A 24773-nucleotide genomic window follows, 5' to 3' on the forward strand; every position below is an offset into this window, starting at 1 on the left:
GACTGCTTTGATATGGGTAAGTACATTCTCTGATAAGGTTTTATGCTTTTAGGAACTGTAATTCTTATCTACGTAATCAATGTAATTGTCTCCTTATTTCTGTTGGGGTTCCCTTATTTAATAAAATTTGAGATGAAATTAGTTATTTCATACCATTGGAAAAGAGTTTGATTTTCTTATTTAACAAGTCAACTTATTTGGCCATTTCATGATAAGTGGTTTGCATCTTTCACTCTGATTGAATTACCTGTTTTGGTTGAGTTCACCCCTCCACCTCCTGTACACACCCCCGCTCCTGGGGTGATTGTAAGGGGTTGCAGTAGAGATAAATGTCATAAAACCACATTGATATCACATGTGTCTCTTGACCACTTTTGAACCCTTTTGATTCTTACATATTTTAGAGAATTCTCCTTAAAATTCAAAACTCGCTATCCCTCAGGGAGTCCTTATTATGCTTCAGGACCCCCACTGAATTGTAGGTGAGGTCAGTGTTGCTGTGACTAATCACTAACTGGGGCACGTGTGTCACTAGGGAGGTGTGTCAAAGCTAAAGTGACTCCCAACCTTGGGAAGAGGGAGGTACATAGAATTGCTCTTAAACCTCTAAAATAAAGAATGTAAGCCCTCATAAGTGGTTCTTCCTCCTTTGTTTCTGTCATCACATCTAGATGTTCACATTTGGGATCCACAGCTTTATACACAGATGAAGATAGTATGATTTACTTAATATGAAATGCACCAAGCTAACGTGGCTTCTAAAAGCCTGAGGCCATCTTCGCACAACCATTTTGAAAGTAATTTGCCAATGAAGTCCTCAGATTATATTGTCACTGTAGGGATAACCCAGGAATAATATAGACCTACGAAAAGTGCTTCAGTAACTATGGTGGGAATACAGTGTTTCCCTGAATTTTCCTTCTAAGGATTACGTCATCCTAATAATCACGCTTTGGACATTACAATCATTGTTCAGCATTTGTTCATTTAAAAGTTTGTTTAAATCCTAGTATTTTTTTCTGTTTGTTATTTGTATGTTTGAGATAATAGAGTTTCAAAATACCTGACTTGTTAGTATCTACCAATTCATCCCTGGTCCTGAAGCATAAATGCATGTAGTCATCTGAGAATATAGGCAGGTTGGGCTTTTGGTTTGGGGTCTTCAGCTATCACATTAGTCCTGTTTGACAGTCCCATCATTCCTGCCCTTCTATTTAAAGCTGTGACAGGAACCACATAAAGGAAGGCCCACAGACTGCAGAGCAATCGAGGGCATTACCATTTGAAATGATTAATTCAAATATTGGACAGATGTTTTTGAACAGTGACTCTGTGTCAGGTGCTACAGTAGGCATGAAGCATTAGAGAGAAACAAATCGGACTAGTTATCATCCTTACGAAAACCAGATAAACAGGGAATAGAGAAAATTAAAAATCGCATCAAGAAATAGGTAGTTTCCAAGTGTGATAAGTGACATGAAGGAAAAGTCGAGCATGACTCCAGAGAGTATAGTCAGAACTAATTCTTCACTGACGTTGGCAGGATAAGAAGGTGTTTTCAAAGTTTGACATGAGGTCATGCTGGCTTGGCAGAGAGAGGAAGCAGCATGTGTAAAGGTCCTGATACAGAAAACCCCTTCTGTTTTAAAGAGGTGAAGTGAGGTCATAATGTAAACTAATGTACATGTAAAGCCTCGGTCAGAAAGAAGAGGTTAAGGAAGCAGTAAGAGATGTGATGAACTATGAAGGCAGGGTCCTGAGCAATGACCGGATTGTGTGGAGTGGGGTTGACCTTTAATGGAACAGACACTTTCTCTACTTTAGCTGGAGAGATGGAGAGGGAGGGGTGGGTAAGAGACCTTGAAAATTCAGCTGTGGACTAAAAGCAGGGGCTATGCTTTAGGACTTCTATGTTTTTCTAGTGAAGTATAGGATAGGATCATCAGCAGAGGCAAGAGGAAGGTGGGGACAACCCGAGACTTAGTAGAGGGGAGAAGACAGGCAATATTTGTTGAAGACAAATAAGAGAGAGCCAGCTGACAGAGAAACGTGGAGAGATTTGCAGGCAGTGCTGAAGTCTTTTGAATGTTACTGATCATGAATTTAAAGTGATACTAAGGAGATAAGTTGCATTATCCCTCTCACTCCCAGAAAGATATTTTAAAACTATAATAGATTGAGGACTGAATAAGCCTTGTAGCAGAGAGACATCAGCATCCTCATAGAGAATAACTCTTTCCTTTGGGAAAATGCTTATCTGTTGCGCCTTTTTCTGGGCGTGATTCTGTGGACCCTGGTCGTGACTATCACTGTACAAAACATATGGTTCACACACTGAAATAGATGCTCCCAGTTAAAGGCAAAAACAGAAACACACAGGTAATTATAGTGCAGTATATGAAATGTGACTCACTAGAGACGGCTGGGTAAGCTTTCTTTCTGAAGTTCTTCCCTCAATTCCTTTATCCTATATATACTCATATATACTCACTAGCCAAGCATCCAGGCTAGTTCCCTCATCACTTTGAGGAATTCATTTACTTTAAATGTATAGAGGTATCTTTTGAAGGTACATTAAGTATTTGGCACTCAGTGTAATGTAAACATATGGTTAAATAAATAGTCCCAGCTAATCTCCATAGAGGAAGAAGAGTAAGAAAAATAAGGAAATGTTTCCATTGTGTTATTTTTCCGTTCCCCAGGGTAAACAAAACATTTTGCCTTGATTTAAGTATTTAGCATAAGAAAACGATCCCTATAAAATACCTGTGAAACTGAAACTACTTGTGAAATCTGTTCACATTTTCATTTACCAAGTTTCGTCATCAGGGCATAATGCTTTCTTTAACAACCAGCTGTTTATCTTGAGAACGGCATGTTAAACTGGAATAATTCACTGTGTTACCAATTTTTCTTTCCCCACTGTGGGAGTTAGAAGGCATTTGGATATTGGCTGTAACATATCACACTTGTATGGTATATACAGTGTTGCAGAATAAGGACGATTCAGGCAACAGACAACTCCAAGTGAAGTACCAGCTATACACAGAAAACCAGTCGTTATTTCCATGAGATTTTGATGAACAGGCTAATTTTCAGAAGGAGAAAAATTATCCTCCTTTGCGGCATGGCTTATCTGCTTAGGGATATATCATCTATGTCCATGGGAAGCACTGCCATATGGCCATGGCATCAGACACTTTTTATTCTTAAAAATTAGATCTTTAGAAAAGCCAAGGGATGATGTGAGTTCTCACACTTTGCCCACATTCCTTCCAAAACTTAACCAGATTATCATGAAAAAAAAGAACATTTTTTGGGTGAGGAATAGGCTGCTATTAATATAATTGGAATGATTTATGATTAAAAATTTAAATTTCATGACAAAATGTATATCATATTGAACTTTATTCTAAAAATATTATTATTTATTCTAAAAATAAAGTTCAATCTGATTTATTCTCAAGCAGCCCTTATGGCCAAGTTTTGGAATTGTAACATTGTTCCAAGATACCACCTAATGTAAGATTCACAACTGACTTAATAAGTGTATTTCTGGAAAAAAGAAAAAAGAAACACTACATTAAATGTGCATTGTGTTTCTCCACCAATCTCACTTTTCTATAAATTCATTCAATTGATTTCATTTGACTAATTTCTTTTGTATCACAGCCAACATTTGGGTCTAAGCCTTCCTCGTATTCATGGTCTACATATTTTACATGACTTTGACCTTTGGCAGCACAGTGACTACCTGCTCTCCAAAACCCGTGCTTATAATCATGACCTCTTTACCTGCCTTAGGACTGACAAAATAATTTTGAAGCATATCTAAAAACACCAGTTTTTGTTTGCATTTCCGATTTGGTTGAATTTACAGTTTTGATTTTTCCACAATAGAAGTATGTATTACTGGATATTAAACAGTGTCTTTTGAATACCAACCAGAAGCTTTTGACATTTGCTGAGTTTTAGTCACTAATGAAACTCTATGGGTGTATGGAATTTCTCTTAGTTTTTCAAATCCTATGATATATCTGAAGATATTTGACAGTTTTTATTGTCTTTAGTTATCCTTCTTCATACGTTTTAAGTGATTTTTAAATTTGAATAACTATGCATACACACATACGTACGTATATACATATACACACATACATACAGTTTTATTTGCTTGTGTATATCTTTCTTTCTGAGAAACTAGAAAGCACTTGATTTTGGACTCGAAAGAAAATACGAGAAGACATTTATTCCCCTACAGTGATACATTGCCTCAAACGATATTAATAATAATGACAGCTAATATTTATGGAGTACTTCTTGTGTGCCAGGCATAATCTCTAGCATTCTAATCAGCATTAACTCACTAAATCCTCACACTGACCTCCTTGTCACCCCCATTTTATAGATGAGCCCCAGGGGATGAAGTAAGTTCTCCAAGGTCACATAGCTCCCAAGTGATGGAACCAGAACAAGCTTCTGATTCTAGCACCTGTATTCTTGACCATTAGCAATACTGCCTCTAAAAGAAAATGTACTTCCTTCAACTCTACTTTTGTCTTGTTTGGTATAACAACCCTTTGCTTGACTACTATATCATGACATCATCTTTTTGTTGACGTTTTAAATCACAACTAGAAATAAAAAATTTAAAGTTCAATCATGTGTAGTGCTGCCAGTGAAAACACCTTCACTGTGGTGACGCGTGGATGAGCATCAAATACCTTCAACAAAAGGTATTTGTGCAAGTTTCTCTTAATAGTAATTGTAGAACACATACTGATTTAACAAATGTTAATATGTGGGAAATGTATGCCTTAGACTCTAAAAAATGCAGTAATAATAATTAAGAGCTACAATTCATTCATTGCTTTCTGCGAGTGGCCAATAATGTTAGTACCTGCCCAGTATCCAGTCATCACGTCCATTTTAATACAGTCCAGTTTGCCTTTGAGGTAACAATATGCTCACCTAACCTCAGACTAGAGGTGGTCCTGTGACCATTCTGGCCAGGGAGGTACAGCTGGGAGTCAGAAGCTTACGGTCTGGGGAGGGGTTTTTTTCCTCCATATAAAAAGGAACATTTTTGCCACAAGAGACATATATTCCAGTTCCTTGAACGTGTCTTGCCTTCGTGCTTCAGCTCATGTGGTAAACTCTGTTCATTTCACTTCCCCGAGTCCCACCTACTTTTCTGCCTCAGCTGCAGAATTTCAGGTTGTGGTGGAAATGTTACCGAATCTAAGCTCATTCTGCTTCTTGCATGACAGACCAGTAAATTGGGAGACCAAGTGTTGGGACAAGGAATGATGACTTTATTTGGAAAGCCAGGAGTCCAAGAAGATGACAGACTAATATCTTAGAGAACCATCCTACCCAAGTCAGAATTCAGGCTTCTTTTATACTGAAAAGGGGTGGGAGTGCGGTTAGTTGTTGCAAACTTCTTGGTGTTGGAATCCTTTGTTCTTGCAGCTGTCCATGTAGGTCAGGTAAACCTCAACAAGACACATGTTATTCTGTTCTGCAACTTTTTATCTCTATATGAATGGAAAAGTGTTATACCCTTAAAGGTCAGAGCCTTGAGAATGAGCTATCTTGTATATTTCAGGCTATAGGCAACATTCTTAACTTGTAGCGAAAGCAATAGAATACAAAGGTTAAAGTAAAAGAAACAGATCCAATATGGAGTCAGATTTGTTCTTCCCGATTACAGAAAGAGGCCTGGTGAACAAATGATCATGGGTGTTTTACTTTTTTTTTTTTTTTTTTTACCAAATCAATCATCTTGCTAAACGTTATTTATTTATTTTCTCCCCAACAAAGTAGTAATTAAAACCATCTACTCGTCAGGAATGTGAGGATTAAATGGAATAATGTATGAAAGCCGCCTCTCATGGCACCTGGCACAAAACAGCAGCTTCTTAAAGACACTTTCTCATGTATACACTCAGCAGAAATGATCTTGCTGTTTCTCCCCTGAGAGTTACTCTGTACCATGCTTATCCCATGTCTCTTACTATTTTTTATGTCTTTTGATTAATAGTATCTGTGCCTTCATTACCAAATAAAGGATGCTTCTTGAAGCCACAGGCCCTTGCCTATAGGATTTATGTTTTTATTGAACTAAAGATATATGTTGTGAGCAACATGGATGGACCTAGAGGTTGTCATACAGAGTGAAGTAAGTCAGACAGAGAAAGAAACATCATATGATATCACTTATGTGCAGCATAAGAAGAGAAATGATACAAATGAACTTATTTATAAAACAGAAACAGACTCACAGACTTAGAGAATGAATTTATGGTTGCGGGGGGGAGGGATAGTTAGGGAGTTTGGGATTGACATGTACACACTGCTATATTTAAAATGGATAACGAACAAGGACCTACTGTATAGCACAGAGAACTCTGCTCAATATTATGTAACAAACTATATGGGAGAAGAATTTGAAGAAGCTCAGATACATGTATATGTATAACTGAATCACTTTGCTGTACACCTGAAACTATCACAACATTGTTAATCGACTCTACTCCAGTATAAAATAAAAAGTTAAAAAATATATATATATATATATGTTGTGAGACTTCCAGTTTCCAGTTCTGCATATAAGGAGCTTGGAAGTCAGCACTCTGCCCTAGGAACAAGTAAAACGCTGAACAGACTGAAAAAGCAATACTACTTCTACAAGCCATAAGAGAGAGGGGGTTATAGGGTAGAACGGAGGCACCAATAGGCACATACAGGAATGCAGGCAGGCAGGACTTACAGTATCAGAGGCTTAGGAATGGAAACCACTGCAGGAACCAGGGCCAGGGTAGGAAAACCTGAACTGTAATCGATAAATCGCTGGAGATGCAGTGTGGAAAATTCTGAGAGTTAAAAATTCTTGCCGGAGCAGGACATAGGGGAGGCCCGGCAATTTTGTCAGATTTACCTCCAGGGGCTCAATCAGGTCTCCACAGTAAATATGAGAGAAAATTTTCTTTGTGCTTCTGGCAGAGGGAGGGGAAAAGAAACGATTCTGAAATATGCCCGAACACTCTGTTATTAACAAGGCCTGCCCTCAAGGGAAACTACTTCACCAAAACCTAACCTCCTGGGGTTTTGTCAGAGACTGACTGACCTGGGGAAAGGAAACACACAACCCCAGCCCACTGGAGCCATCCTGTTCGACCTAAGGAAAGAGAAAAAAAATGGAAACACACTTGTGAAGTTCACGGTCCAGAGGCACAGGCTCACTAAAAAACTGAAGCCTAATCATAGGACTATAAAATGCTTCCCCTCCCCCTGCATCTCACCACCACAATACTAAAGGCCTGTTTACAATAGTTCCTTTTACATGTACATGAGAGCTAGTACATTGTGTCTAGCTCTCAAGAAAAAAAATCACAAGGCATACCAAAAGGCAAGGAACACAATTTGAAGAGACAGAGTATCAGGACCAGACATGGCATGAATATAGGAATTACCAGGCAGGGAATTAAAAATAACTCTGATTAATATGCTAGTGCTCTAATGGATAAGGCAGACAGTGTGCAAGAACAGTTGGGAAACATATAAAAGATATGGTAATCCTAAAAAATAATCAAAAGGAAATGCTAGAAATAACAACAAAAATAAACACTAATGAATAATGCCTTTGACAGGCTCCTTAGTAGACTGGAGATGGCAGAGGAAAGAATCTTTGAATAGAGGATATATCAATAGAAACTTGCAAAACTGAAACACAAAGAGAACAGACACTGACAAAAACAGAACAGAATAGCCAGAGACTGTGGGACAACTACAAAAGCATAACATATGCTTAATGGGAATACCAGAAAGAGAAGAAAGAGGGATAGGAACAGAGGAAATATTTGACAATAATGCTGGAGAATTTCCCCAAATTAATGTCAGACTACAAATCACAGATCCAGGAAGCTCAGAGAACGCCAAGAAAGAAAAATGCCCCCAAAATCGATTTCTAGGCATATCATTTTCAAACTACAGAAAATTACAGATAAATAAAAAGTCTTATCTCCAGAAACCATGCAAGCCAGAAGGGAGGGCAATGAAATATTTAAAGTTTTGAGAGGGGAAAAAAATACCTCCAACCTAGAATTCTGTACTCTGAGAAATTATCCTTTCAAAGTGGAGAAATAAAGAATTTCTCAAATTGAGGGAATGTGTTGCCAGTAGACCAGCCTTGCCAAGAAATGTTAAAATAAGTTAGAGAGGAAGAAAAATAATATAGGTTAAAAACAATCTACAAAAAGAAAGGAAGGACATCAAAGAAGGAATAAATGAAGGTAAAATAACAACTTTTATTTTTCTTATGCTTAATTGATCTAAGTGATAAAGTTTGTTCAAAATAATAATAGTGACAATGTATCCAATTATGGATGCTTATATATGTAATATGTATATATGTATACATATATAGACACAGAAGATACATATATAAACATACATTTGTATCTATTGTGTGTGTGTGTGTGTGTATATATATATATATATGAGTGTGTGTGTGTGTGTGTGTATACGACTTTAGACCTTAAGCCAACCCGAATTTATTTCATAGATTTGCAGATTTTTTTTTTGTTTGTTTGGGGCTCAGAATAGTGGATGGTCAGTTTAAAAGTTTTTAAAGAGATCAAGTAAATAGATCTAGGCTAGAGAAACTTTGATAATGTATTTCCGTTGCCAACAGAGCAGTATAACAGTATGATTCTAAATGAATTATAAATTGATGTTGACTATGCAGTTTTTTTTTACAGTAATGAGTAATAAGTCAGTCGATATGGCATTTTATGGTGCATTTACACCAGTTTTCTTTAAAAATTGCTAACAGTGATAATAGGATATACTGATCCACACTAGAAAATGAAAAACCCACTTGGTTAGAAGTAATTAAACTCTGTGATGACACATTCCCCAGCAGGATATTTTTCTAGTTATTATTATGATGACGGGTATGAAAAGAACTAAAATATAACTCAGGGCCTCTCTCTTCTTCATGAGCCTTCCTCACCTGTATACACCTGAGATAAGGAAGGTGGGAGCAGGAGAGAGGGAGAAGGGCAAAAGGAGGGAGGAAAGGTGTGTAGGAATGTTGTTCTAGAACAGTTCTCCAGTTTCAAAGATGACAGGCATGGTAAGGAGAGTGAAAAGAGGGAGTAGACATATTGGTGAGAAGTCAAATCAGAGAGGTTTACTCAACTCAAAAAATTACAGAAATCATACGTGTGCACATCTTAATACATATTCTTATCGGTCCACAGAAAGAGATACACAGAGAGACAGACCCAAAATACAAATACACAACTTTATACAAAAATCGATAAATATGCATTGATATTAGAAGAGTTCATCTCCTTTCAGACATCAATCCGTCCCATTCATGTGATTCTAGAAAACAGACTAGCTTGGTTTTATCGCAATTTGAAATAATATTTTCTTCTTAATTATCCTGGTTAATTCTCACAAAACACTTTTGCCCCCATGACAGATGGACTTCTGAGCCAATCATAAATGTCTTCATCTCTCATCCTCACCATCCTGTCAAATAGAATCGCAGCCATCAATTGCAGAAAAGGCTATCTTAGGTTCCAATTAATTTTATTGATAGGTTACAAAATTCTTTTAAAAGTGTTTGTTTTTTGTTTTTCCCTAAGATGTACTCTTCTGAAGAGTACTTAGGCTCTAAGTGAGGCAATTGGAAAGACTTCATATCCCACTTTCCTTCAACTACTCTTACAGCTTGTATGCTCTGGTTATGTGTTAATAGTTTTCTGACATCTGAAATCACAGCCCCATTGAGCCACATGGAGTGCTTTTCTCTCATAGGGATTCAGCCTTAAATACAGATGGGCTTGTCGGCATGGTCTAGATGACATTTTTGTAACCCATAATGTTCTTCAGCAAGACGTGGTTAATGATCCTTCACTGATATCATCCAACCAGAGCGCCCTGGGTTCCTGGCGGAAGGTCGTGTTCACATCATAGCTTCTGAGGCTGCGCAACACAAAGCTATTACTGTAGGAACTGGCTAATGAAAATCTAGGTGTTGCTATTATACATTATTTGTTTTATCATGATTGGTATTAATATTGTCTCCTATTTGTGCCCTTGTCTTGCTACTTTAATTTAGCCCAGTTTTACCTTTTGCTTTTGTTTTGTTTTGTATTGTTTTTTAATTTATTTTATTCAAGTATAGTTGATTTACAATGTTGTGTTAATTCCTGCTGTGTAGCAAAGTGATTCAGAATATATACATATATATATATTCTTTTTCATATTCTTCCCCATTATGGTTTATCACAGGATTTTGAATATACTTCCCTGTGCTGTAGTAGGGCCTTGTTGTGTATCCATTCTATATATAATAGTTTGCATCTGCTAATCCCAAACTCCCAGTTCATCCCTCCCTCACCCCTCCCTCCTCCTTGGCATCCACAAGTCTGTTATCTGTATCTGTGAGTCTGTTTCGTAGATAAGTTCATCTGTGTCACATTTTAGATTCCACAGATAAGTGACATCATATGGTATTTGTCTTTCTCTTTCTGACTTACTTCACTTAGTATGATAATCTCTAGTTCCATCCATGTTGCTGCAAATGCTATTATTTTATTCTTTTTAATGGGTGAGTAATATTCCATCATATATATGTACCACATCTTTTTTATCCATTCACCTGTTGTTACCTTTTGCTTTCGGAATGCCACTCTTCCTAGGCTTGGAGGGAAAGGAATATCCTCCTGCCAGTGCCTCCTCTTGCTTGACTATAACTCCAAAATGACCTAGTCCTCCTGGAGACCGACTTCCAGAAGGTTTATTGACCCCTTACTAATGTAATGAGACTATTCAGAAAACTGTCATGGAAGGTACAATGAAGCCTGGATATAATCCTATGGAATACCCATGACACATTGTCTCTAAGTCCCTTCGATTTGTCTCTACTGTTTTTGGATTACTCTTCTCTTGGCCTTTGGACCCTACACTGCTGGAAATAAATTCAATAAATGTCTCTTAAGCATCTGCTTTGTGTAAGGCACGATGGCTTCTGATGATAGGGTACATCCTTACTTCATACAGTTCGTAGTATGTGAGATAGTAGACGTCCTACATGGTCAGTAGTTACACTTCCATGCAAAATTAAATAGATCTAATAAAGAGAGAGGCAAGCAAAGGGCTAAAGTTATTTCCAAATGGCAGGAAAAAAGAAAGCACCAAGGAGGTGGCGTTCGGACAGGAACTTGAAAAAGGTTAGGAGTTTGATAGCAGAAGAAAAGACAGACATGCATTTCGGGTTGTTCAAAAAACTTCAGCCATTTTGGGAGAGCGGATGCTGCGCCAGGGGTATCTAGTGTGTATGTTGAGTGGCTAGAGTAGATTGTGCAGTGGGATTCAGTGGCAAGTGAGATGGAAAAGGCAGTGAGACCAGATTAGTGTGCAAAGGTGGGCATGGGGGTGCTTTCAATGCCAGCTAAACAAAACTGACCTTTATCTGATTGGCAGTTAGGAGGCATTCTAGGTTTGTTGTTGTTGTTTAATATTTATTTATTTATTTGGCCGCGCCAGCTTTTAGTTGCAGCAGGCGGGATCTAGTTCCCTGACCAGGGATCAAACCTGGACCTACTGCATTGGGAGCACGGCGTCTTAATCACTGGACCACCAGGGAAGTCCTATCCTAGGTTTTTGAGTAAATGATTTGACTAGTGTTTCAGAGCCATCACTCTGCTGGTTGGAGGACCACAGAGACCATTTCGAAAGTTCATGGGCTAGATCAGGTTTCAAGGGGGTACATTCAAGGGACTGGAAAAAAACAAAGATACATGGGAAATTTTTCAGAAGTCAAAGATCATACTTCGTGAAGAAACTGAGATGAATATACAGGGAAAGAATGAGAATAACTCTAGAGTGTCTAGACTGGGATGTTGCTGACTTATTAAGGAGACTAGCACCTAGAAGTATAGCAGAGACGCAAGACAGACTACGTGATGAAGCAGGTAAACGTCATCCCAGGCACATGCTAATGAACAATACCTGACAATTCCTCTTCGATCCCGCTGGCAGTATTTATGACTCTCCATCTGGCTCTGTAGTGCCTTCTGTATGTCTGTCCATACATGCTCACCCAGGCTGCCTTCCGATACTCTGAATTACCTTTCTGAAGAAACCTGCTTGTTCATATGCATCAAACCATCAGAATCTTGCACTGATCGAATTAACAGATACAGTTTTCTGTGCCGATGTATAAAAAAGTTAGTAGGTTAACCTGCCAGAGCAATACTGTTGCATTTTACACATAACCTTCTGCTTAATCTAAATAATTATGCTAATAGTAGGAATTCGCTGCCTTGTGCTGGAGCAGTAAGAAGATTTCTGGAGGCGTCTGGGTCACATAAGATGTATTTCTTCTGCTTCTGGATGGAGTTGGCCCTATACAGAGCTGTAACGGGGGGAAGGAAAGTATTAAAATTAAACAGTGATATTTAGGGAATCCAGGATTATAAGACAAAACAAAAAATATATTTTAGCACCTAATACAAGTTTATTTTCAAAAGGTAGATGTATCATTTCTTTCAAAATATAATAGTAAACGTACTCATGTTACAGAAAAGTCTTACATAAAATGCTCTTTTAAAATTTTTTACAAAGTGTACTTCCATCCTGAAAGAGTATTGATTAAACCAAACTTCAGGAGTTAGGAAGAACAGGGGGCTAATTTGATCACTTCTAACAATGACCTGTCTTTATGGAGACTTCCCATTTCTTTCCCAGGTGCTTCCAGGTAAATTTGCATCAGCAACCTTCCGGGGGATAATTGTTCATGTTGGGTACTTCTGTAATAGGAATAATGTCCCCTCCTGCTGAAATGCAGCCACCTTAGGGGCAGATGGTAATGACCTCTTGAAAGAGCGTGGACTGCTGTAAACAGATTAAGCATAGAAGTGACACAGATTATGAGAGACTTTAGGGGACTTTGAGGCAGCTAGAACACAATTACCCAAATTACATTTGGCTTAAACAACAGGCTAATGCTTCTTTTCTAGCCACATGTTTCAGAGAGACATTAATGTTCTATGTTGTAGTTTTCTGTACAAGGAAAGACAGGCATTTTTGAGCAAAGCAACAGTTTCTAAGCCGTTATTGTATTTGCTTTTTGGGTTTTTGGTATCTGGAAATATCTGAAGTCTTTATTTATTTGTTTATTCTTTTATTTGTTTGTTTAAAATTGTGAAATGTACATAACAAAGTGTATCATTTTGATCATTTTTAAGTGAACAGTGGCATTAACTGCATTGGCAGAGCTGTGCAACTCTCACCACCATCCATCTCCAGAAGAGTCCTTATTTATTTTTGTTCCATAGAGATTTTAGTTTATTTGATTATGTATACTTAAAGAACTGTGTTTTTCTTTTTCTTTGGTTATCACAGCCTCTTTCCCCCCAAATTTTGTGACTGTTTCAAAAATAGGTTTTCAATTCACAATGTGTTTCTCTCAGGGAGATAAATCATACACCCCACTATTCTCAAAAGGACTGACATCTCAATTGGAAAAATACAGGAATGCTTGGCTTCTCCAACACCGTGTTGCTAATGCTTTAACCAGAAGCCAGTTAACAATTATGGCAATTCCGAGTCAACAGTATTGAGCTGACATCCTTATGTTTCACAGCAGCTTCACAGGGGGCTGCTTTAAGAGCAGTTTTAATTATCCCAAATGTTTTGAAAATTCATTTATTCCTTACGCCAATAAATACCCTTTTTTAGATTATCTGTGCTGTGCTACACAAATGCACTGAGAGAGAAGGCTGCAATGATTGTGGACTAGTCAACTGCCGTGGTGTTTCTTTGGGAAAGACCTTGGGAGGAGGGATCTGGCACGTAGATGGAATTTTGGAGCACACCTTGATCAGTCCGTAAAGCAGAATAAAAAAAATCATCAACAAGCTATTTGGTGTCATGACCCCTTTGAATTTTAGATTAAAGTACTTGTTCTCTCCAGAATAATGCATTTTCACATGCACCCTGTTTACTAACTATTGCAGGTGGTATAAACATTTCATAAAGCTCTTTTATAGAGCCCTTAGAAGTCGGTGGAATTTAGGTTAACCATCAGTGATGTGCAGACGTGGAGATGAAAAACTTTCCTGATTGTCTTGTAACAATACATTGTTAAATCTGTAAGCTTTTGCTACTCAAAACATGGTATGCAGATCAGCAAGGCTGTTATCACCTGGGAGCTTGTTAGACATGTTACAGATGGAGACATTTTGACTCCACCCCAGACCCACTAAATTAGAGTCTGCTTTTGAAAAAATATCATGGGTAATTTGTGTGAACATTAAGCACTGCACACAAATAGGCCAGAGAAAAAAGTGTGTGTGTGTGTTTGCATCCTAGAATAATTCTTAAGGCTTTTTCATATTATATAAATATTAGCAATTATTCATAGGCACTGCCATTTGGATGTAAAATTCCTAGAAGGAGATTACTCACATCAGAATTTGAAATATTTGTTCACTTTGACACAGCAAGCCCAGATAAAGAAATTTTTTAAAAAGCAGACTATTAGACAAAGTAATAAGCATGAGATTTTTGGGGGCAATATTGTTATATGGCCAAATAATTGGCAATGATATAAGTATCCACCACTATGAAATTGGTTAAGTAAAATATGGTAGATATAGAAACAGAATAAATGTATAGCCAATAAAATTATATTAGTGATCGTTATATATTGACATATAGAGTTTTCCATAATTATTGTTAATTGAAAAAGGAAGGCTTTAAAACTGCATAGATAGTATTATATCATTGTTTCTTTAATAGATAGCTGTAGATATAATAGGAAAAAATGTAGTTCAAATAATAACTATTTTCACTAAATTATAGTAGGATGATGGGCCAATATTCATTTTTTATTCTATCTTTCTTTTGCTTATCTTGACTTTCAAATTTTTTACGATAAATATGAATATCTCTATAATGAATATTTTGTTAAAAATAGAAACAGCATTGTTCTCCAACACTAACATTCAGCTCATTTCATCTGGTATTTGACAATATTCTGCTTCCTCCTATTTTCGATGATAAAGGTGGTCAATTACATGAGCTTGGTTTTGAAAAGGCAATGACTAGATGGAGCATATCTTATTGGGTGTTGGCCCTTGGATACAGTTTCCTTCTGTATACTCAGCAGACTAGACTATGGACCAAGAAAATGTGAACACTAATTTTTCCCCTTCCTCAATGAGACAATCTGATTATTGGTTGTTGCCAGGTAACATTACAACTTATCCTTTAGATCTGGTATAACTGTTGCAATAAGTTCATTTTCACTGAGAAGCTGAGGAACTTTAGAAACTAGTGTGACAAAAGTTAAATGTAATGAAAAATGAATAGAAAGATGTGTCATTACAAAGGCATCCAAGTTTTTAAAGCTACTTTCCACAATTGTGCTTTTGTTATTTTTTCTAATTTCCCATTTTGTATTTGAACTTAATTAGGGTATAAGAACAAATTAATTAATTATGGGGTAGCTAACAGATATAGATAGAATTTCTACAGGCTTTCAGATGACTGAAAAGAAAAACCAGACCAGAAGTATGTCTTCTGATTTTGTTTTTCTTCAGATACGAGACTTGAAGGGTCTTGCTGTCTAGTATCTATTATAGACAGTATTCTCCTAGGCTATTCTCAGGACTACAAAATACAAAATATATATTTTACATAAGTTTCTGAGGGTTTTTTAGTCATAAAGTTTAGTGCTTCTATAAACTTCTGAGAGCTCAGTATCTGGAGACATTTAAATAAGAAAGCATAAAACATTCAGCAATTTCAAAGGAAGAAAAACAGAGCTTCATGAAAATTCCAAATAATAGTTTTGTTATTACTATTTTCAGACATTTGTTTGGGAACATTTAGAACTTCATCTTACGAATTAAAAAAAATTTGGAGAGCTATCACCATTAATCTGGGATGTCCAGCTTTCTAAAAGAGGAATGCTTATGGTTTTGGTAGTGAATTTTTAAAAACCACTTTATTGAGGTGTGATTGACATACAAAACAAAAAGCTGTACATATTTAATGTATACTGCTTAATGAGTTTAGAGATAAGTATATACTAGTGAAACCATACCACAGTCAAGGCCATAAATTTATTCATTACCTCCAAAAGTTTCCTCTTGCCCCTTTTATTTATTTATACTTTTTGCAAAATTATTTTGTTTGTGTGGTAAGAGGATTTATAGGAGCTACGCTCTGAGCAGATGTTCAAGCATATAATGCAGTACTGTTTTTAAATTGTTACTGAAGTATAGTTGATTTACGATGTTGTGTTAGTTTCTGCTGTACAACAAAGTGAATCCGTTATACAATATACATATATCCACTCTTTTTTAGATTCTTTTCCCAGATAGGTCATTACAGAGTACTGAGTAGAGTTCCCTGTGCTATACAGTTGGTCCATATTAGTTATCTATTTTATATACAGTAGTGTGTATGTGTCGATTCCAATCTCCCATTTATCCCCCCCTCCCTTTCCTCCTGGTAACCATAAGATTGTTTTCTACATCTGTAACTCTGTTTCTGTTTTGTAAATAAGTTCACATGTACGATTTTTTTAGATTCCACATATAAGTGATATCATATGATATTTGTCCTTCTCTGACTTATTCACTCAGTATGACAATCTCTAGGTCCATCCATGTCGCCGCAAATGGCATTATTTCATTCTTTTTTATGACTGAGTAATATTCCATTGTATATATGTACCACTTCTTTTTTTTTTTTTTTTATATGCTATTTTTGTAGACTTTATTTTTTGGAGCAGTTTTAGGTTTACAGAAAAATTGAGCAAAAAGTGAAGTCCCCATTTATTACCCCTCTCCCTGCTGGCCCTCAGTTTTGCCTATTAGTAACATTTTGCATTGGTGTGATATATGTGTTATATTCAATGAACCATTATTGATACATTATTATTAATTAAAGTCCATAGTTTACATTAGAGTCAACTCTTGCAGTATTGTTAACCAAATGCCATATGTTATACATTAGATTTCTACAACTTATTCATCTTGCATAACTGAAACTTTGTACTCTTTGACCAACACCTCCCCATTTCCCCCATCCCCCTAACCCCTAATAACCACTATTTGACTCTCTGATTTTATGACTTTATGATATGTAAATGCTTGTCTGTATTTAGGAAGTCTAATATTATTTGAGTAGAGGAGTAAATTAATTATTTAATCATGTTATTATTACAGTGAGTGAGTAAACTCATGGTTAAGCTGAATGACATTAATTTAGAACTCTGAAAGGTGCCCCTGTAATCCCAGTGTCATGCAGTGCAATGAAGGGATCAACTTGTCTCCCTGTATGTGACGTGATGAACACATACATCACATGTATTATGCATGTTGACATGCTACTTTACTAACTGTGCTAATTCTAGTGATATGCCAGAGTTCTCAGGTAAAGGTATTTTTTTTAATGTGAGATTCATAACAGGAAATAAAAAAATATATTCCTCAGAGTTTATCTGGTGTAAAATTTTAATTTTGAAAGAATATATTTGGTAATGTACTGAAATTTTAGTTTTATGCACAGAAACAAATAATTACATTAAACCTCCATGAAGCTTGGTCTTCAAAGCTCAGAGTAACGGGTTAGTTGGGTTTAATGTTTTTGATTATTACATATTCATAATTTTGGCGGTAGTCAACAGATCAATTCTCAATTAGCTAAATATAGAGTGAAATGCAGAAATTTGATATTAATCACCACTATGAACATAAATAGCTATAAGGCATTAACTCCTTTCAAATGGAAATTCATGTTGACAAAAATGAAATGTCACCTTGTTTAATTTTTTTACACCCTTAATTGATTATATCAATGGGAGAAATAGATTTTTAGTTAATTAATTTTTTGGTTGAACAAAGTTATTGATTTATTCTACTTTTTTATAGACATGGCACTGAGGGATGGGGTCTATGATAATTATTAACATGATTTTTTAAAAATGTTATATCTTTTAATCCTCCAGCTACCTTATGATGTAAGTGATATTCACCTCATGCAGAAGAGGGAACATATGCAGTGACACTTTCTCAGTGGTCCATGAGCTATGGCATGATTGATTCTAAAGCTTTGCTCTTTCAACCACTAGACCCTTCTCCCTTTGGAGAGATGTCTGATCCTGCCACTCATGTTCATTATTTAACATTCCATCATTAAAAGTCAACATTAACAACACTGCTTTAAAGAAAGATAAAATCACTAAGATCTCATGGATCAACTTAAGTAAAGGGTAACCTTATGTTTGTGTATATCCACAATGTTCAGCAAGTACTAAGGACTCAAAGCTGGTTGATGATGTTGGTGATGATGTCAATGGAGACAACGATGAGGTACGATTGCCCTGGAAGGGCAGAAAGGCCAAGGGGGGAAAGTTGACGAGGGCCAGGTTCTAGGTGACTAGAAGGACTAGGTTGGGTTAGAAAGCAGCCTGCGATACTAATTTGGAGCTTGTAGTCAGTAGCAAATATGAGAGGCAGATCCCTATAGGGGTGTAAATCAACACTGAGATTAAATAGTCTGGAGCTGAGTTTTGAAATGCAAAGGTAACAAGGAAAATGAGAAACCATTCACAGCTTGTGGAATTAGGAAACCCCTTCAGTTGATGAATGAAAAGGAGGAAATAGGCAAAGCCTAGAGAAATTCCCAAGGTAGGGTCAGATATTCCTTAGGACATATTTTTTGTGGTGCTGTGACCTGGGTAATGGGAAGCAGTTAAAAAGAGAGAGAGCTGCTGATGTCCTGGGCAGAGAACTAACTTTTTATGTTCACAGACATATTTAGAACCACTTTAAAATACTTCTATTTGCTCTTAATTCCTTAATTAGTTTTTTAACCCAGTGTGTTTCCATAAAATAGAACTTTAAAATGACAACAGATTGTTTCTCTAATGATCATGAATAATACACCCACTTCTCTTTTTAAATGGAACCAAGAAGTTTATTCCTAATTAAAACTAATTTCTATATAGCATTCCAATACAAAACTATAATAATTAATATACCAGGAAATTTTTATAAACATAGATTTAAAACATATAGCGTTATTCTTTCCTATACTTTTGATCCATGTACTAGAACATATGAGAAATTGATTGTTTGTAATTGATGTAAAGGCTAAACTAAACTAATTGTAAAATGGAGACTTAAATCCCTTGTTAATATGGATACTCCTTATGAACCACATAGTTATTAAAAAGGAAGTTATTTTAATACACATTTTTTTGGATATGGAGCTTAAGAATTCCTAATGCTTTTTAGGAAAAAAAATGTGTTTTTAGCTATTTAAAGGTCTTCAAAAATTAAGATTAAATTATACAAGAATATCAGTGTAATGAATACTATCTCAACCATTTGTTTTAGTACAAAGTTGTTTTCATTTTAACCAAAAAGATTTTGTCATTCAAGAGTTCCGAGTATTTGCAGACCCAGGCCCAAAGTGTATAATATCAAAATCTTCAGAAACATCAGTGTTAGCTATCATTAATTATTCAACATACACCTCCATTTTTTTTCAGGTGCTAACATTTTTTAGACAAAAATGCAGGAATACTATTGGGGATCTTCTCAGAGATAAGCTACCCGACTGACCTGCGCTGAACTCATTGGTGAACTGCAATTTTTTTTTTTTTTTTTACAGAATCAGAGTAACTTAACCAGACTCTCCCATATTACTTCTCAGTTGTGTAGGGGAGAACATTGCTATCAGCAGACTCTGAGAGCTACTTCTCTCTCTGCTAATATCTGTGTGTTTTAGCCATTGATATGAAGTGTAGATTTTACCAAAAGACACCTTATTTTTTTCTTCCAAGGTCTTTACTATATTTTAAAGAAAACACAGTTTTTTGGTTTGGGTTTTTGTTTGTTTTTTAATAAAAATAAGACATTTATTTCAGGAAATAGAGAAAATAATAAAGAAGAAAATGTAGGTCAGTTTTCATTTCACTGACCAAAGATAACTTTTTAGGTGCTTATCTTTCAAAATATGTACTTACATCCTATTCTTCCTATCTATCTATCTATCTATCTATCTATCTATCTATCTATCTATCTATCTATCTATATCTATCATATGTCCATTATCCATCCATCTATCATCCACCTACATTACACATATATAATATAAAATGAGATAATGTTATATGTTAACCTGTAATTTTAAAAAATTGAGACCTAATTCACACACCATAAAATTCATCATTTTAAATTATACAATTTAGAAGTTTTTAGCTTGTCCATAGGGTTGTATAACCATCATCACTATAATTCCAGAATGTTTTCATCACCCCAGAAAGAAGCTCAATGCCTATTAACAGAACCTCCCCATTTTGTCCCCCATCCAGCCCCTGACAAGCACTAATCTACTTTCTGACTCTATGGATTTGCTATTGTGGATATTTCATACAAATGGAAGCATACATGACCTTTTGTGACTGGCGTCTTTACTTAACATAATGATTTCAAGGTTCATGCCTATTGTAGCACATATGATTCTTCTTAAAGCTGAATATTGTATGAATATATTATATTGCATTTTTCCATTCATCATTTAGTGTCTTTAGGATTGTTTCCACTCTTTGGCTATTATGAATAATGCTGCCGTAAATCTGTGTGTACAAGTTTTTATGTGAACATGTTTTCAGTTCTCTTGGGTGTATACCAAGAAGCGGAATTGCTGGATCATACAGTAACTTTATGTTAAACTTTCTGAGGAATCACCAAATCCTTTTCCACAGTGGCTACACTGTTTTACGTTCCCACCAGCAGTATATGAAGGTTCCAATTTCTCCACATTCTCAAAAACACTTGTTAATTTCCATTTTTGACAAATATAGCCATCCTAGTGGGTGTGTGTAATCCTTCTTAAAGTAAAAGTATACCATGGAATCTCTCCATAATAATAATAACTATTTATATTATAATTTTAATGGCTATATCATTATATTCCATTGTATGGATGTGTCATTATTTATCCATGCCTTGATTGATATATGTTTACATTGTTTCTATTTTTTATTTAAAAAAAAATAAGTTTTTTTGGTATTCAGAAACTTTAAATTTTATGTTGTTAAAATTATTATTTCCTTAGTAGTTTTTACTTGATGTCATGCTTAAAAAGCCATTTATCATTTCACGATTATAAAGATCTTTTTCTATAAATACATCTAGGTCGTGTGCAACAATAAAAACTTTCAATTCTTTTTTAAAAATTTTTATTGGAGTATAATTGATTTACAATGTTGTGTTAGTTTCAGGTGTACAGCAAAGTGAATTTGTTATACAAATACATATATCTGCTCTTTTTTAGCTTCTTTTCCCACATAAGCCATTACAGAGTATTGAGTAGAGTTCCCTGTGCTATACAGCAGATTCTCATTAGTTATCTATTTCATATATAGTAGTGTGTATGTGTCAATCCTAATCTTCCAGTTTATCCCTCCCTCCCCCTCTTACCCCCCCCGCCCCCGGTAACCATAGTTTATTTTCTACATCTGTAACTCTATTTTGGTTTTGTAGATATGTTCATTTGTAGCCTTTTTTAAGATTCAACATATAAGCGATATCATATGATATTTGTCTTTCTCTGTCTGACTTCACTCAGTATGAGAATCTCTAGGTCCATCCATGTTGCTGCAAATGGCGTTATTTTGTTCTTTTTATGGCTGGGTAATATTCCATTGTTTATATGTACCACATCTTTATCCATTCCTCTGTTGATGGACATTAGGTTGCTTCCATGTCCTGGCTATTATAAATAGTGCTGCAATGAACACTGGGGTGCATGTATCTCTTTGAATTATGGTTTTCTCCAGATATATGCCCAGGAGTGGGATTGCTGGATCATATGGTAGCTCTATTTTCAGTTTTTTAAGGAACCTCCATACTGTTCTCCATAGTGGCTGTACCAGTTTGCATTCCCACCAACAGTGTAGGAGGGTTCTCTTTTCTCCACACCCTCTCCAGCATTTGTTGTTTGTAGATTTTTTGATGATGGCCATTCTGACCGGTGAGGTGATACCTCCTTGTAGTTTTGATTTGCATTTCTTTAATAATTAGTGATGTTGAGCATCTTTTCATGTGCTTTTTAACCTCAATCCTTTAAATTTCTCTCTGAAGACAGGCTTGACCATATCTTCTAGTTTTGAAATATATTAGTATCTGTTAAATAGTACTCTATAATTTTAGTTTTATTTCTCTTTGACTTAAGGATTAATTAACATGAGTACTTAATTGTTTTTTCTAAATCTTTAGGAGTTTTTGATGTTTATCTTCCTTAGTCTTGCTTTAACATTTTACTCTCTTTAAAGCTTTAGTTAAAAATTTCAGATTCTTGAATAGTGGTCAGAGAATATGAATTGAGAGTTCTAGTTTATGGTAATCATTCATATTTTATTTTTGGCAGAAAATAATTTTTGTAAGTATTCGATATATATTTGAAATAAAATATATTATTTAGTAGTTATTGTTTTAATCCATTTAATGGATCAGCCTCTAAAAGGGATATGTGAAAGTCAAACTACACTTTTTAAAAAAATTTATGATGGTTTTTTTACTTACATATTTCAGTGTTTCTTTTGATTATGCTCCACATTGTTATGCATGCAGTGTTGAATAGAAACACCTCAAATCACCATGGTAACATAGACAAGTCACATTTATCACAGTGGCATAATATACATTGACAGTTTGTGTAATTACAGAAAATCAGATCCATTATAAATAAATGATTTGGTATCCTTTTTAATTCAATATATAAATTATTGTCAGAAATGAGTAGATCTCTCTAGTTTGATATTTTATTTCTTTAGACACTTTGACATTTGTTCCTATAGAATTATCTGTATTTGACTGGCTTACTGTAATTTTGCAAATATTAACAAAATATTAATTCCAAACCATATTGAAAGGCTGTGTGTTTAATGATATTTCAAACAATGAATTATCACAAAGGCATGCATAACCCAAGATAAAAGAACAATCTGATATTGAGCAAGAAATGAAGTAATAACTCAACTGGTAAGAGGTGAATTTTAGCTTTATTTTACTCTTCAGAGAAATCGTCATAATAAAAAGTGAATTAAGCTTTTTGGCTTAAAAATATAATGTAATTCTAATCCCAGACATTATATTTTATAAACTGGGAATTCTTACAGAAGCTTGACTTGTTCTGTTTGTGACCTATTTTGTTTGGGTTCATAGACCCTTAGGAAGTATTTGTATTCTCCAAGGGCATAATAGCAGAGCTATTTTATAATTTTTAATATATCTCTCTTTTCTTTTTTTTATTCATTTTTTTCTCCCTTTTCTTCATTCTGCTTCCTTACTTCCTTTCTTCCTCCCTCCCTCCCTTCTCTCTGTCTCTCTTTTTCTCTTTTCTCCTCTTGGTTCCTTGGCTAGTGACACATGCTCATAATTGTTCTATGCAAGGTCCATTTTCATCTATTTAATTAGTTATTTAGTTATTTGGTTGTTTCAAAGAACGTAATAAGCATCTATGAAAATACTCCCCTGTCCCTCAAAACTAGAATTGTGATAAAAAGCTGTATCCAAACATGTATTTCCATCACCAACCCATTCTCACATTACTCCCAAACAGTCAACATTGCTACCTTTTAAAATAGATTTGTCTTGCATATGTATTCCCAAAAAAGCACACAAATTTTTAAAATGTTAATCATTTATACCTTTGTAAAATGTATATTTGGTACTTTCGTTTTTCACTTAATGTTATATTGCTAAGATTCATCCAGATTTATGGCTGTCTCTGTAGTTCATTCATTTTGACTGCAGTATAATATTCCATTGTGTAAATATTCCATATGCCACAATTGATTTATTCACTCTCTTGATGGTATCTGGGGTAATTCCAGGTGAGTTCTATAAAACTTTCAAGGAAGATATTATTACAATTTTACACAAACTCTTGCAGAGAAAAGAAAAAAAAGGATTATTTTCCAATTTATTCTATGTGGCCAGTATAACCCTGGAACCAAAACGAAAAGGAAATTATAAGAAAGAAAATTATAGTTCCATCTCACTTATGAGTATGAATATAAAGATTCTAAACAAAATATTAACTGATTGAATCCAGCAGTGCAAAAAATATTGAAACCAAGTTGGATCCATCCCAAGCTTCCATGACATAACTGAAAAATGTATAAATGTAACTCACTATAGTAACAGATTAAAAGAAAAATATTTTGTCTCAAAAGATGTATAAAATACATTGCTAACACTAAAAATATACTCATGATAAAAAAAATCTAGTACATGTAGGATAAAAGGGACTTTCCTAAATTGATAAGAAACACCTACAAAATGCCTAGATCAAACATAATCCTAAATGAAGAATGTGGGAAATATTCTTTAAAGGTTAGAAGAAGTATAAGAATGTGCACTATTGCCACTTCATGTCAAAATTGCATTGAAAGTCCTAGATAGTGCAGTAAAAAAGGAAGAAAGAAAAAGATTGGAGGCATAAGAATTGTTAAGGATAAAATGAAATTGTAATTATTTGCAGTTAACATGATTCTTTACATAGAAATTAAAGAAGTTTTAAGAATTTATAGAGATAAATCCTTAAGTATAATAAAAAGAGTTTCACAAGGGTTTTTCAACCTTAAAACTACTGACATTTTGAACTAGATAATTCTTTATTGGAGGTGGATGTCCTGTGCATTGTAGAATGTTTAGTAGCAC

At 35.2% G+C, this 24773-nt stretch overlaps 1 protein-coding gene across 5 annotated transcripts in view; it reads left to right on the forward strand.

Moving 5' to 3' along the window:
• The window catches only part of GRM8 (glutamate metabotropic receptor 8), a 794344-nt gene that overhangs the window by 615779 nt on the left and 153792 nt on the right, over positions 1-24773 (forward strand). The window lies entirely within an intron of this gene.

This window comes from Globicephala melas, chromosome 9 (assembly GCF_963455315.2).
Source record: "Globicephala melas chromosome 9, mGloMel1.2, whole genome shotgun sequence".
Taxonomy (NCBI): Eukaryota; Metazoa; Chordata; class Mammalia; order Artiodactyla; family Delphinidae; genus Globicephala; species Globicephala melas.